The sequence below is a fragment of the Cibotium barometz genome, chromosome 17 (genome assembly GCF_041138505.1).
Source record: "Cibotium barometz isolate CiBa-2024 chromosome 17, ASM4113850v1, whole genome shotgun sequence".
NCBI lineage: Eukaryota > Viridiplantae > Streptophyta > Polypodiopsida > Cyatheales > Cibotiaceae > Cibotium > Cibotium barometz.
The window spans coordinates 9,848,095-9,858,449 of record NC_141062.1 but is presented as its reverse complement, the minus strand read 5'-3'; positions in this window follow the sequence as shown (position 1 = coordinate 9,858,449).

Below are 10,355 nucleotides of genomic sequence, written 5' to 3'. Positions count from 1 at the left end.
ACCGTGTGATAGTCGCCACTATTGTAGTGTCAGCCTTGGGAGATGACACCACTGCTTCCACCATGTTAACTAGTGGGATTCTAGGACAATCCTACGTGTAGTGGTCTTGGCTCTCTGGACAATGTAGGCATTGGGGGGCGAGCCCTCTAGTACTGTGCATTGAGCTTGCATGTGACCGCTCCCCCTACAACGATAGCATATACGAGGTCGGGTGGGGTTGTTGGGAGGATGTTGATTGTGGAACCTTTGGTTAGGCCGGGCCCCATACATGTTGTCAGTGGCTAGAGGTACTGGAGGAGCTGCTGCATAGACCACGGGGGTGGGGTTTGATAGGTTTTGGGTGTTTGTGGGATTAGCATGGGTGGGAGGTACGATTGACAGGTTGGGAGAGCGCCTGCTTGATATGGGATTTGCATAGGTAGGGGGTTATATGTTAAGGTTTCTCTGGGATGAGGGGTATTGGTGTATGCTACCATGGCTACTTGAGCTCCTTACTGAGGTGATGTGGACTGGGGTGGTTGAGGGGTTGGTACATAAGTAGCCATGGGGGAGGGAAGGGTATGTGGGGAAGCTAAGTAGGAGGGGCCAATGGTGATAGGGTTAATATAAGCTAAGTAGGAGGGGCCAATGGTGATAGGGTTAATATAAGCTTGAGATTGGGGGGTAGCTATTCTTGCCAACAATTGATGGTTCAAGAAGGGTGTTGGGTTTGGTTGGTGGTTAGGGACCTGGGCGGAAGTTGAAGCACTACTAGTTGGAGTCACCATGTAGTATTCGGTGAAGGGAGTAAGCCAGGTGGCACCTTGCTTAAGTTGTTATTGCATAAGTTCGGGTCCCATGGGGTAGTAACACTGTTGCGATATCGAGCTCATCTAGTGAGGCAGTGGACACTGATGATGACCCGCCTGGGGGATAGGCCCCACACTTACACCACTGGCATGGTTGGTGAGATCATAGGTGATATGCGGCTAGTAGGATGACAAGTTGTGTAATAGCCATTCTAGAGACTGGCATAGTTATAGCGCCAGCTCATTTAGTTGGGTTCACACTATAGAGAACCCTATTATGTATTTGGTTGAGTACCTTTTCATGTGGTGTGTACTCTTATCTTTGTATATGGTGTGTTGAGTGTTGTGTGAAGAAGAAGAAGATTTTCAGCCTTTCACTTTGTGTGTTCTCTTTTAGAGTTTTATGAGTGTGTGTGTGCTTGTAAGAGCTCAAGCTCTCTTCTCCCCTACATCTTTTCATGGTATCAGAGCCTGGTTTTTGCTAAGGGCTGAACTGCAAGCAAGAGCGGTACGAGGGTAAGAGCTTCATCTACTCTTCCCTATTTGTGTTGGCGACTACACCCTTGTCGAGGGAGCTCTACGCGAGGCACTGGCAAACGATCTCTGATTGAGGAGATTTCTTCGTGGGAGGAAAGCTATAGGGCAACTATACTGTCCTATCGGACTACATTTCTCGGGCCAAAAATGCGTTTCGGGTGCGTTAGGACCTCCGTGTTTCGAAAAGCAAGCGATTTCGAGCACTGCGGGTAAGTCATCGATTCTATGCAGAACTCTGTTTTAAGAACTGCAGGAAGACAGATTGGTTGTGCAGACATTGTGTGTGCTGCAACAAGGAGGTCAAGTAGTTGCCATTGGGTGTATGTATGCACATTGAGGTCACTGGTTTTGTGACATTTGAGTGTAGTATAGTACCGCTGCAAAAAATACAGCAGTTTGTGCAGGACAAACTAGAGTGCTGTTTCTGGTAAATTTGTGTGTTTGGCAAGATGTCAAATGATGGCATAAACCAGATTGTTGCTGAGAAGCTTGACAAGAACAACTTCCATGTTTGGAGGTTCAGGTTGATAAATTTCCTGATGGGAAAGGGTTACTGGGACTACATAGAAGGTGAGCATGAAGAGGCACTGGAGATACCGGAGATCAATCCGACTGCTCTGCAGATGTGAAAGAGTTCAAAGATAGGAACCAAGGAGCCAGAAAAGTTATGTATTGGCTCTCTATCAGTATACAGGACACCATGATTGGGCACATACAGGATGCCAAGTCCTCCAAGGAGGTGTGGGACACCTTGGTAAAACTCTATGAAACGAATACCAAGGCACGAAAGATACAGTTGAAGAATGAACTTCATACTGTGGAGAAAAAGAGTATGTCTATGAATGACTATGCATTGAAGATCAAGGGTATTGTGGAATCCCTTGCATCTATTGGTTATTGTGGAATCCCTTGCATCTATTGGTGTTTCAGTAGATGATGATGATAAGGTGGAAGTCTGTCCATAATCTCGGGCCACAATATAAGGCGTTCAAGACGTCTATTCCAGACTCGGGAAAACATTCCCAATTTCACAGATTTGGTGCCGATGTTGATTATAGAAGAGAAGAGCTTGGTGGTGAAGACCAACAGTCTTCACAAAACAAAAATAGTTTAGAGCAACAGGCCTTCTACACAAGTTCAGGAAGAGGACGAGGTAGAGGAGGCCGTGGACGCGGCCAAGGAGGTGGCTGAACAGGTAATCAAAATTATGGCCAGCAGTAGCAACAAGAGTCCCAGAATTCACAAACAACAACACGCAGGTGGAAGAGGCTAATTCAGAGAGGCTAGGGGAGTCAAAGAGGTCGTGGAAATTGGCAAAGGCAGTATAATGATACATGTGGATGCTTTTATTGTGGTAAGCCTAGACATGTGCAGGCAGATTGTTATAAGAAGCAGGTTGACATGCAAAATGGAAATTTTTAGCAAAACAACTATACATCCTCGAGTAGAAACAATGAGGATAATGAAAGGTTGTTTGTTATGCAGCATGTCGTTAATGCCATGTCTGAAAATGTTGAAGCATCACATAAAGATGATGTATGGTACATTGATTCAGGTGCTTCGAACCACATGACAAGTCATGGGGAGTGGTTCAAGGAGATGAAAAACCTTGAAAGACTAGGTTTTGTGGAAACTGGGGATGACACTGCTCATCCAATTGCAAACATTAAAAAATGGTCAGCCATACAAAGCCTAGGTTATTGTGAATTTTTTTAGAAATAAGAATTATCTTTTATTATGCTAATTGTGCCATGTCTATATAGGATGGCAAAGTGAAGTACCTTACAGATGTACTTCATGTTTCGAACATAACAAAGAATCTGGTTTCAGTTGGCCAGATGATTGAGCAGGGTTTGTAGGTTCGGTTTAACCCTGATGGTTATTATATGTTAAAGACTTTAAAGACAAGTGCAGGTTGCAAAAGGCAACAGAGTGGGTAGAATGTTTACATTGAATGTAAACATGCCTGAAGTGAGTGTTGCGATGTTTACAAATGGTTCAGGAATTGTTGCAAACACAGACATTTGGCATAAGAGGATTAGACATGTGAATGTGCAGAGAATGAAGTCTATGCAGACTAAAGGAATTGTGACAGGGCTGCCAAAGTTTAAAGTTGAAGGTATGCAGAAAATATGTGAAGCATGCCAATTTGGAAAGAAAACAAATCATGTATTTCCATGTAACAAAAATGTGTCACTGAGCAGAAATGCACTACATGTTGTGCATCAAAATGTAAGGGGTCCTACGAAGACCATGTCTATGGGAGACTGCAGGTATTATGTGACATTTATTGATGACCACACAAGGAAAGTGTGGGTATACTTCATGAAGGAGAAGAGTGAGGTGTTCACTCATTTTCAGAATTTTAGAGTTATGGTTAAAAAGCAAACAGGGAAACATGTAAAGTGCCTAAGGTCAGATGGAGGGAGAGAGTACTTCTCCAATGAGTTCTCTGAATTTTTACAGAAGAATGGTATTCAGAGATAGTTTACATGCAGATACACTCCGCAGCAAAATGGAGTTGCTAGAGCGGAAAAACAGGCACATTGCTGAGATTGCGCGAGCATTGATGGGAGAGAAGAATATGCCGCATAGCTATTGGGCTGAGACTGTTTCTACATTAGTTTACATCATCAACAAGACTCCAACTGTAGCCATACATGATGTAACTCCAGAGGAGAGGTTTAGCAGAAAACCTAATTTGTCTCATCTGAAAGTCTTTGGATGCATTGCATATGTGCATGTGCCAGATGAACTGAGAACTAAGTTGGATCCAAAAGCTGAAAAATGTGTGTTTATTGGGTATTCCCTTGAGCAAAAGGGATACAGGTGTTATAACCCTGCTACACGTGAGTTGAGGGTAAGCAAGGATGTTTTTGATGAGATGAGCAGCTAGTATGCTACTGAAAAAGAAGCTGTTGGGGCTGATGTGAGTGGAAATGTGGTTGCACAGAATGCAAGTCAGCAATCACAGTCTTTGAGTGGACCAAGAGAGTCCTCATCTAGTGGTTTAGTTGATAGACCATGGAGTGGCAGGCTGCGTCATAATACCAGTCCTGCAAATGTGATTAGTACATCACATAAAGACAAAGAGAAAGTGGTTGAGCCCCTTAGTATGCCTGACATTTCTATAGGGCATTCTCATGTTGATGGAGAGTCTAGTGACTCTCAGAGATGAGCCTTGATGAGGATCTTGGGATACCAGCTATGAGAACACTTGGTGTAAAGAAGGCTAAATGGAAGCCCCATGCATGCAAAGCTGCGAAGATCTGGGAGAGTGAAGAATCCTGTGCAGAGGTTTACCTATGATGGTTATGTGGCACATCACTATGCATACATGGCAAAAGTTGTGCAGGTTGTAGAGCCCATATGCATTGATGAGGCTATTGGAAATGTGTGTTGGGCTAAAGCGATGGATGAGGAGATGGATACACTATATGGAAATGAGACTTGGGATTTAGTGCAATTGCCTGAAGGCAAGAAAGCCATTGGGATGCAAGTGGGTGTACAAAGTAAAACATAACAGTGATGGAAGCATAAGCAGGTACAAGGCTAGATTGGTAGCCAAAGGATATGCACAGACATATGGCATTGATTATGAGAAAACTTTCAGTCCAGTTGCTAAGATGGCAACAGTGAGAGTTGTGATAGCAGTGGCTGCGTCAAAGCAATGGTCTTTACATCAGATGGATGTAAAGAATGCATTCTTGCATGGGGATTTGCAAGAAGAGGTGTATATGTTGCAGCCACATGGTTATGAGGATGTGAGTCACCCCGAGCATGTTTGCAGGTTAAAGAAAGCCTTGTATGGCTTAAAACAAGCACCAAGAGCATGGTCTAACAAGATTTCTGAATATCTTGTCACTATTGGCTTTCATGTAGCCAATGCAGATTTCTCGCTGTATGTGAGACACAGTGATAGAGGGGTTGTGCTTGTTGTCATCTATGTAGATGACCTGATCATTACGGGGGACCATGATGTAGAGATCTTTGATGTAAAGATCTTGCTTAGACAGAAGTTTAAGATGAAGGATCTGGGGGAGCTCAGATATTTCTTGGGCATTGAGGTGATTAGGTCACCACATGGTATTGGATTACTGCAGAGATAGTATGGCTTGGACATGTTGTCCAAGTATGGTATGACAGGTTGTAAGCCTATCTTAGTGCCATTGGATCAGAATGGCAAGTTGATTGTAGATTCAGGAGAGATTTTGGAGGATCCTACTATGTATAGGCACATAGTAGGAAGCTTGATCTACATGACAATCACCAGGCTAGATTTAAGCTATGCTGTTGGGTTGGTGAGTCAGTTTATGCAGGTTCCTCGAAAGCCATATTTGGATGCATTGAGATGCATACTGAGGTATGTGAGGCCTACTTTGCATTGTGGACTATTTTATGAAACTGGGACAGAGATATGTGTACATGGGTACACAGATGTTGATTGGGCTGGTAGTATCTCAGTTAGAAGATCTACTAGTGGCTTCATGTTTTCTTTGGGGAGTGCTGCTATGACTTGGAGCAGCAAGAAGCAGCCTATGGTTGCTCTATCCAATATAGAGGCCGAGTACAGAGGTGCTGTTATGGCAGCATGTGAGGTAGCTTGGTTGAGAAAGCTACTTGCAGATTTGGGTCTATCAGTGAGATAGACAAGTTGTCATTTTCTGTGACAACATTAGCAGTATACAGTTGGCCACGAACCCAGTTTTTTATGCTCGCACGAAGCATATAGAGGTCCACTACCATTTTGTCAGAGAGAAGGTTTTGGTAGAAGACGTTGACCTTGTTTATGTTAGCACACAAGATCAGGTCGCTGACATCTTCACCAAAGCATTGGGTATAGAGAAGCTCCGTAGATTCAGGGCTTCGCTTTTGGTGTACATGAGATGGAGCTGAGCTCGAGGGGGAGTGTTGAGATATCGAGCTCATCTAGTGAGGCGGTGGACATTGATGACCCGCCTGGGGGATAGGCCCCACAGTTACACCACAAAATGGTTGGTGAGATCATCGGTGATATGCGGCCAGTGGGATGACAGGCTATGTGACAGTCATTCTAGAGACTGGCATAGTTATAGCGCCAGCTCATTTAGTTGGGTTCACACTATAGAGAACCCTAGTATGTATTTGGTTGAGTACCTTTTCATATGGTGTGTACTCTTATCTTTGTATATGGTGTGTTGAGTGTTGTGTGAAGAAGAAGAAGATTTTTAGCCTCTCACCTTGTGTGTTCTCTTTTAGAGTTTTGTGACTGTGTGTGTGTGTGCTTGCAAGAGCTCAAGCTCTCTTCTCCCCTGCATCTTTTCATAGTTATAGCGCCAGCTCATTTAGTTGGGTTCACACTACTATAGATTACCCTAGTATGTATTTGGTTGAGTACCTTTTCATATGGTGTGTACTCTTATCTTTGTATACGGTGTGTTGAGTGTTGTGTGAAGAAGAAGAAGATTTTCAGTCTCTCACCTTGTGTGTTCTCTTTTAGAGTTTTGTAAGTGTGTGTGTGTGTGCTTGCAAGAGCTCAAGCTCTCTTCTCCCCTGCATCTTTTCAAACACTCCTTGTCCTCATGGCCCGCCTTTGAGCAAAATGAGCAATATTTCTCGGTGGGACAATCACTTGGAAGATGGCCTTGGGAACTACATAACGGGAACCATGGACTCGTCTTGCGATCTTTGGCCTTGAGCTACTCGATCTCCTTCCTCAGCATCTTCATCGCTGTTTGAGTAGGGAGTGCGGGGAGCACCCACTACTGTAGCATGTAGTTTCTAGGATCTTTGGGTAGTCAAGCAACCAAAACTTTAGCTCTAGTGACAAGTTGCGCACTGACTCCCCCGACTTCATGGAGAGTTGGTTGAGCTCTTGAGTAATGAGGTCGAAGTAGTTCCTTGGCCGAAAGGTAGCCACCAAGAACTATAGCTTAAGGGTGTCCCAATCTGGGAAGTGGTTGGCAGGGAATTGATTATACCACCGGTTTGCACTTTGTTCCAGCGTTGTTAGGAACAAGACCAAGTGTGCATCATCTCGATTGAGCCCTCTTGAGTCACACATAGTGAGGAACCACCGCACATGGTCTTCCACATCTTTAGTGATGGTACCTTTGTAGGTTGGTAGTTTAACTTGCACGCGGTTAAGGATAGTAGCCAATGGCTCTGGCACTAGTGGAGTTGCCATAGGGTTAGAAGAGGAAGATGCTGAGGGAAGAGCAAGGGAATGAGGAAGAACCCTATGATTACTAGTTTGAAGAGGAGAACGAAGGGGTGAATTACCTCTAGAAGCTCTAGTCTTTGGGGGCATACACAAAACTCCTGTCACCAACCACGATCACAAATCACCAAAAAAAGAAAAGAATGTTTTTTGAGACTATCCTTGACCTCTAGGAGAGGCTCATCGATCGTGATTGCCAAATTTTGTCTTAAGCTGTGTGGATGACTCTATCGGTCCTTGCTAGGGAACTCGCGAACTACCAACATAAACACTAGGGTTGGGGGAAAGGGAGCGTGGATCTTCTTAGGGCAGTATAATCACCAAGGATGAGTCAACCTCACTAGCTAGACATGTAGGACCATACTCTCCAACCACCACCTAGCACTGTAATATCCCTACATGCCTCTCACTCACACCACACCTACCATTGACCACTCACCCACCTCACTCACACCACAGAGAGAGACAAAACACCACAAGAGCATAACATTGTATACCAAAATGCCGAAAAGAATGATACAAGAGAGACTGTGCTCCAACAGAGAGAATGTCTGGAGAATAAATCTTTGAAAGGACATAAGACCTCTAAAAGGTTACATGAATCTAGTGGATTGGCTAAAAGTCATGGTAAGAAGGTAGATACATCAATTGAAGACCTTGCAGAGAAGACATGAAGCTTAATCCATGGCAAGCACTTCAAGGAGTGAAGGATCAAACACTGCTAGTTTCTCTCTTATCACGTGTCATTTCCAAAGAGCTATCACTTGATGAAATGTCTTTGGAGCTACAAGTAAAGTTTTTAGGTGTTCATTTTTTAAATGCTTGATGTAAATGAAGTATTGATATTGTCTTAAAGTTTTTAGTTGTTCATTTTTTATATGCTTGATGTAAATGAAGTATTGATATCGTCTTTACATGTATCTTACAGCTATAAAGCTTATATGAAGATGCAAGAGGTCATGACAAAAAAACTAAACTGCACCACTTGGGACGACACACATACATTGTTGAAGTACACTGCGGCTATATAAATAGGGTAGACACTATCACCATCTTGAACATAGTGACTTAGGATTTAACTTAGGAGACTCTAGTCTCTATGGGTTCTAGGTAGTTAGTGTCCACCCTGTTTCCTCTTCCTCCCGCTTAGGTATTTCTGTCAGGGTCAATTAGTTCATGGGTGTCACACCCGAGAATAGGTGGTTGTTGTAGAAACACTGGAGGCGGTAGGGTGACTCTGGGACTCTTAAAACTTCTCCATAAGGCACATACTATCTAGGATGAGGTGTACTTACAACAAGCATGGCCCTTGCTAGTGGAGTAAGAAAAGGCAGGTGGTGCATGTGCAGAGATGGTATGCTAGTATGGTTGTTGCTGCCCTCTCCGGTTTGACTCTTGTAGCAATGGGTAGTTTCATGGTTTCCACCCTCATATAGTATGCACCCTCAATGGGTAGTTTCATGGTTTCCACCCTCAATGGGTAGTTTCATGGTTTCCACCCTCATATAGTATGCACACGAGGCTCCTCCTTGAATTGGACTTAGGTGAGGGCATTCCATGCTTGTGTGGTTAGCACGGAATATTGAACACCACACCAATTCACGTCTAGGGTATAGATGCAGTTGACCTATGTTGTCTTTCTTTACCCCAACCTTCCACTGCTCCATCATTTGTTGCATGAGTGGGAATGCTAGGCCTTCTACAACTAGTATGGCCTATGGATCTTTCCCTTTGTCACCGATCTTTGAAGGCACTATGCTAAAAGATACTTCTGATGGGGTTCTTCAGGGAGACTCCTTGAAGATGTTCCCATGAAGTTGTCATCAAACTCTATGGCACTTTTATAGTATGGCTCAAAGTTTTATTGTTTTTCTGAGTACAAGGTGCAATTAGCTATTTGTTAGAGAATTTTTCTTTGTCAGAACATCGAGAGTGAAGGTATCTCAGTGTGGTGATGTAGTCTCTGATGGATACCTTCTCTTGTTTCTTGACATGGTAAAGTTGATCTATTGGGTTCCGTCAAGTTTCCTAACGCGGATACCCAATAGTGAAAGCAATCTTCAGGGTGCCAAAATCAGCCTTATCTGCTATTTTCAGTGATTGGAACCACTGAACTCCCTTCCCTTCCATGGTGAGGCCAAATGCACTCACCCTTACTAGGCCATCACGTCGATCGCACATGTACCACACATTTGATCAAACACTTCCAAGTGTGCAATGGGATCTCCAGTCCCATTGAACATTGGCATCAAGTTTGCAATTAGCATTGGTTTCATTGTATTTTGGTGTCGAGGGTTTGGCCCAAGTGTTGTAGTTGGGGGTCGTGTTGTTGTTCTCCCTATTTGGGATACTATCCTCGAGATTTCTTTAGTGGTTAGAGTAGCAAGTAGTGGTGTAGGTGGGGGTTGAGGTAGTGGCTATGAGTGATAATATAGGTATGGATAAGCGAGTGATGGCATGACATATGCTGAATATTTCCTTGCCCTTTAGGAGGCAAGTTGGGGTATTATGGCCATTGTCTCCTGGTCCAACTTTGCCTTTTTGGGTTGGTGTTGGGTGAGGGAGCTGGGGAGTGTGTAGTGGTAGGGCCTTGCTTGAAGTGATAGCACCTTGGTAACTGTAGGGTTCTGGGAGCTCTTCCCACCCTGTGGCACAATAGATGACTTTTGTGAGTAACATTACAGCTTCGAATTTGCATGTGGGATTGGTACAAATAATGTGTAGTTCATGGTGGAAGTGGTTAATGTAGTTAACTGGCACCTCTTGTTAGCGAGGAGAGGGAGGTTGCACTGCTATATCTGTCTGTCCACCAGAGATTTATGAGCATAGTT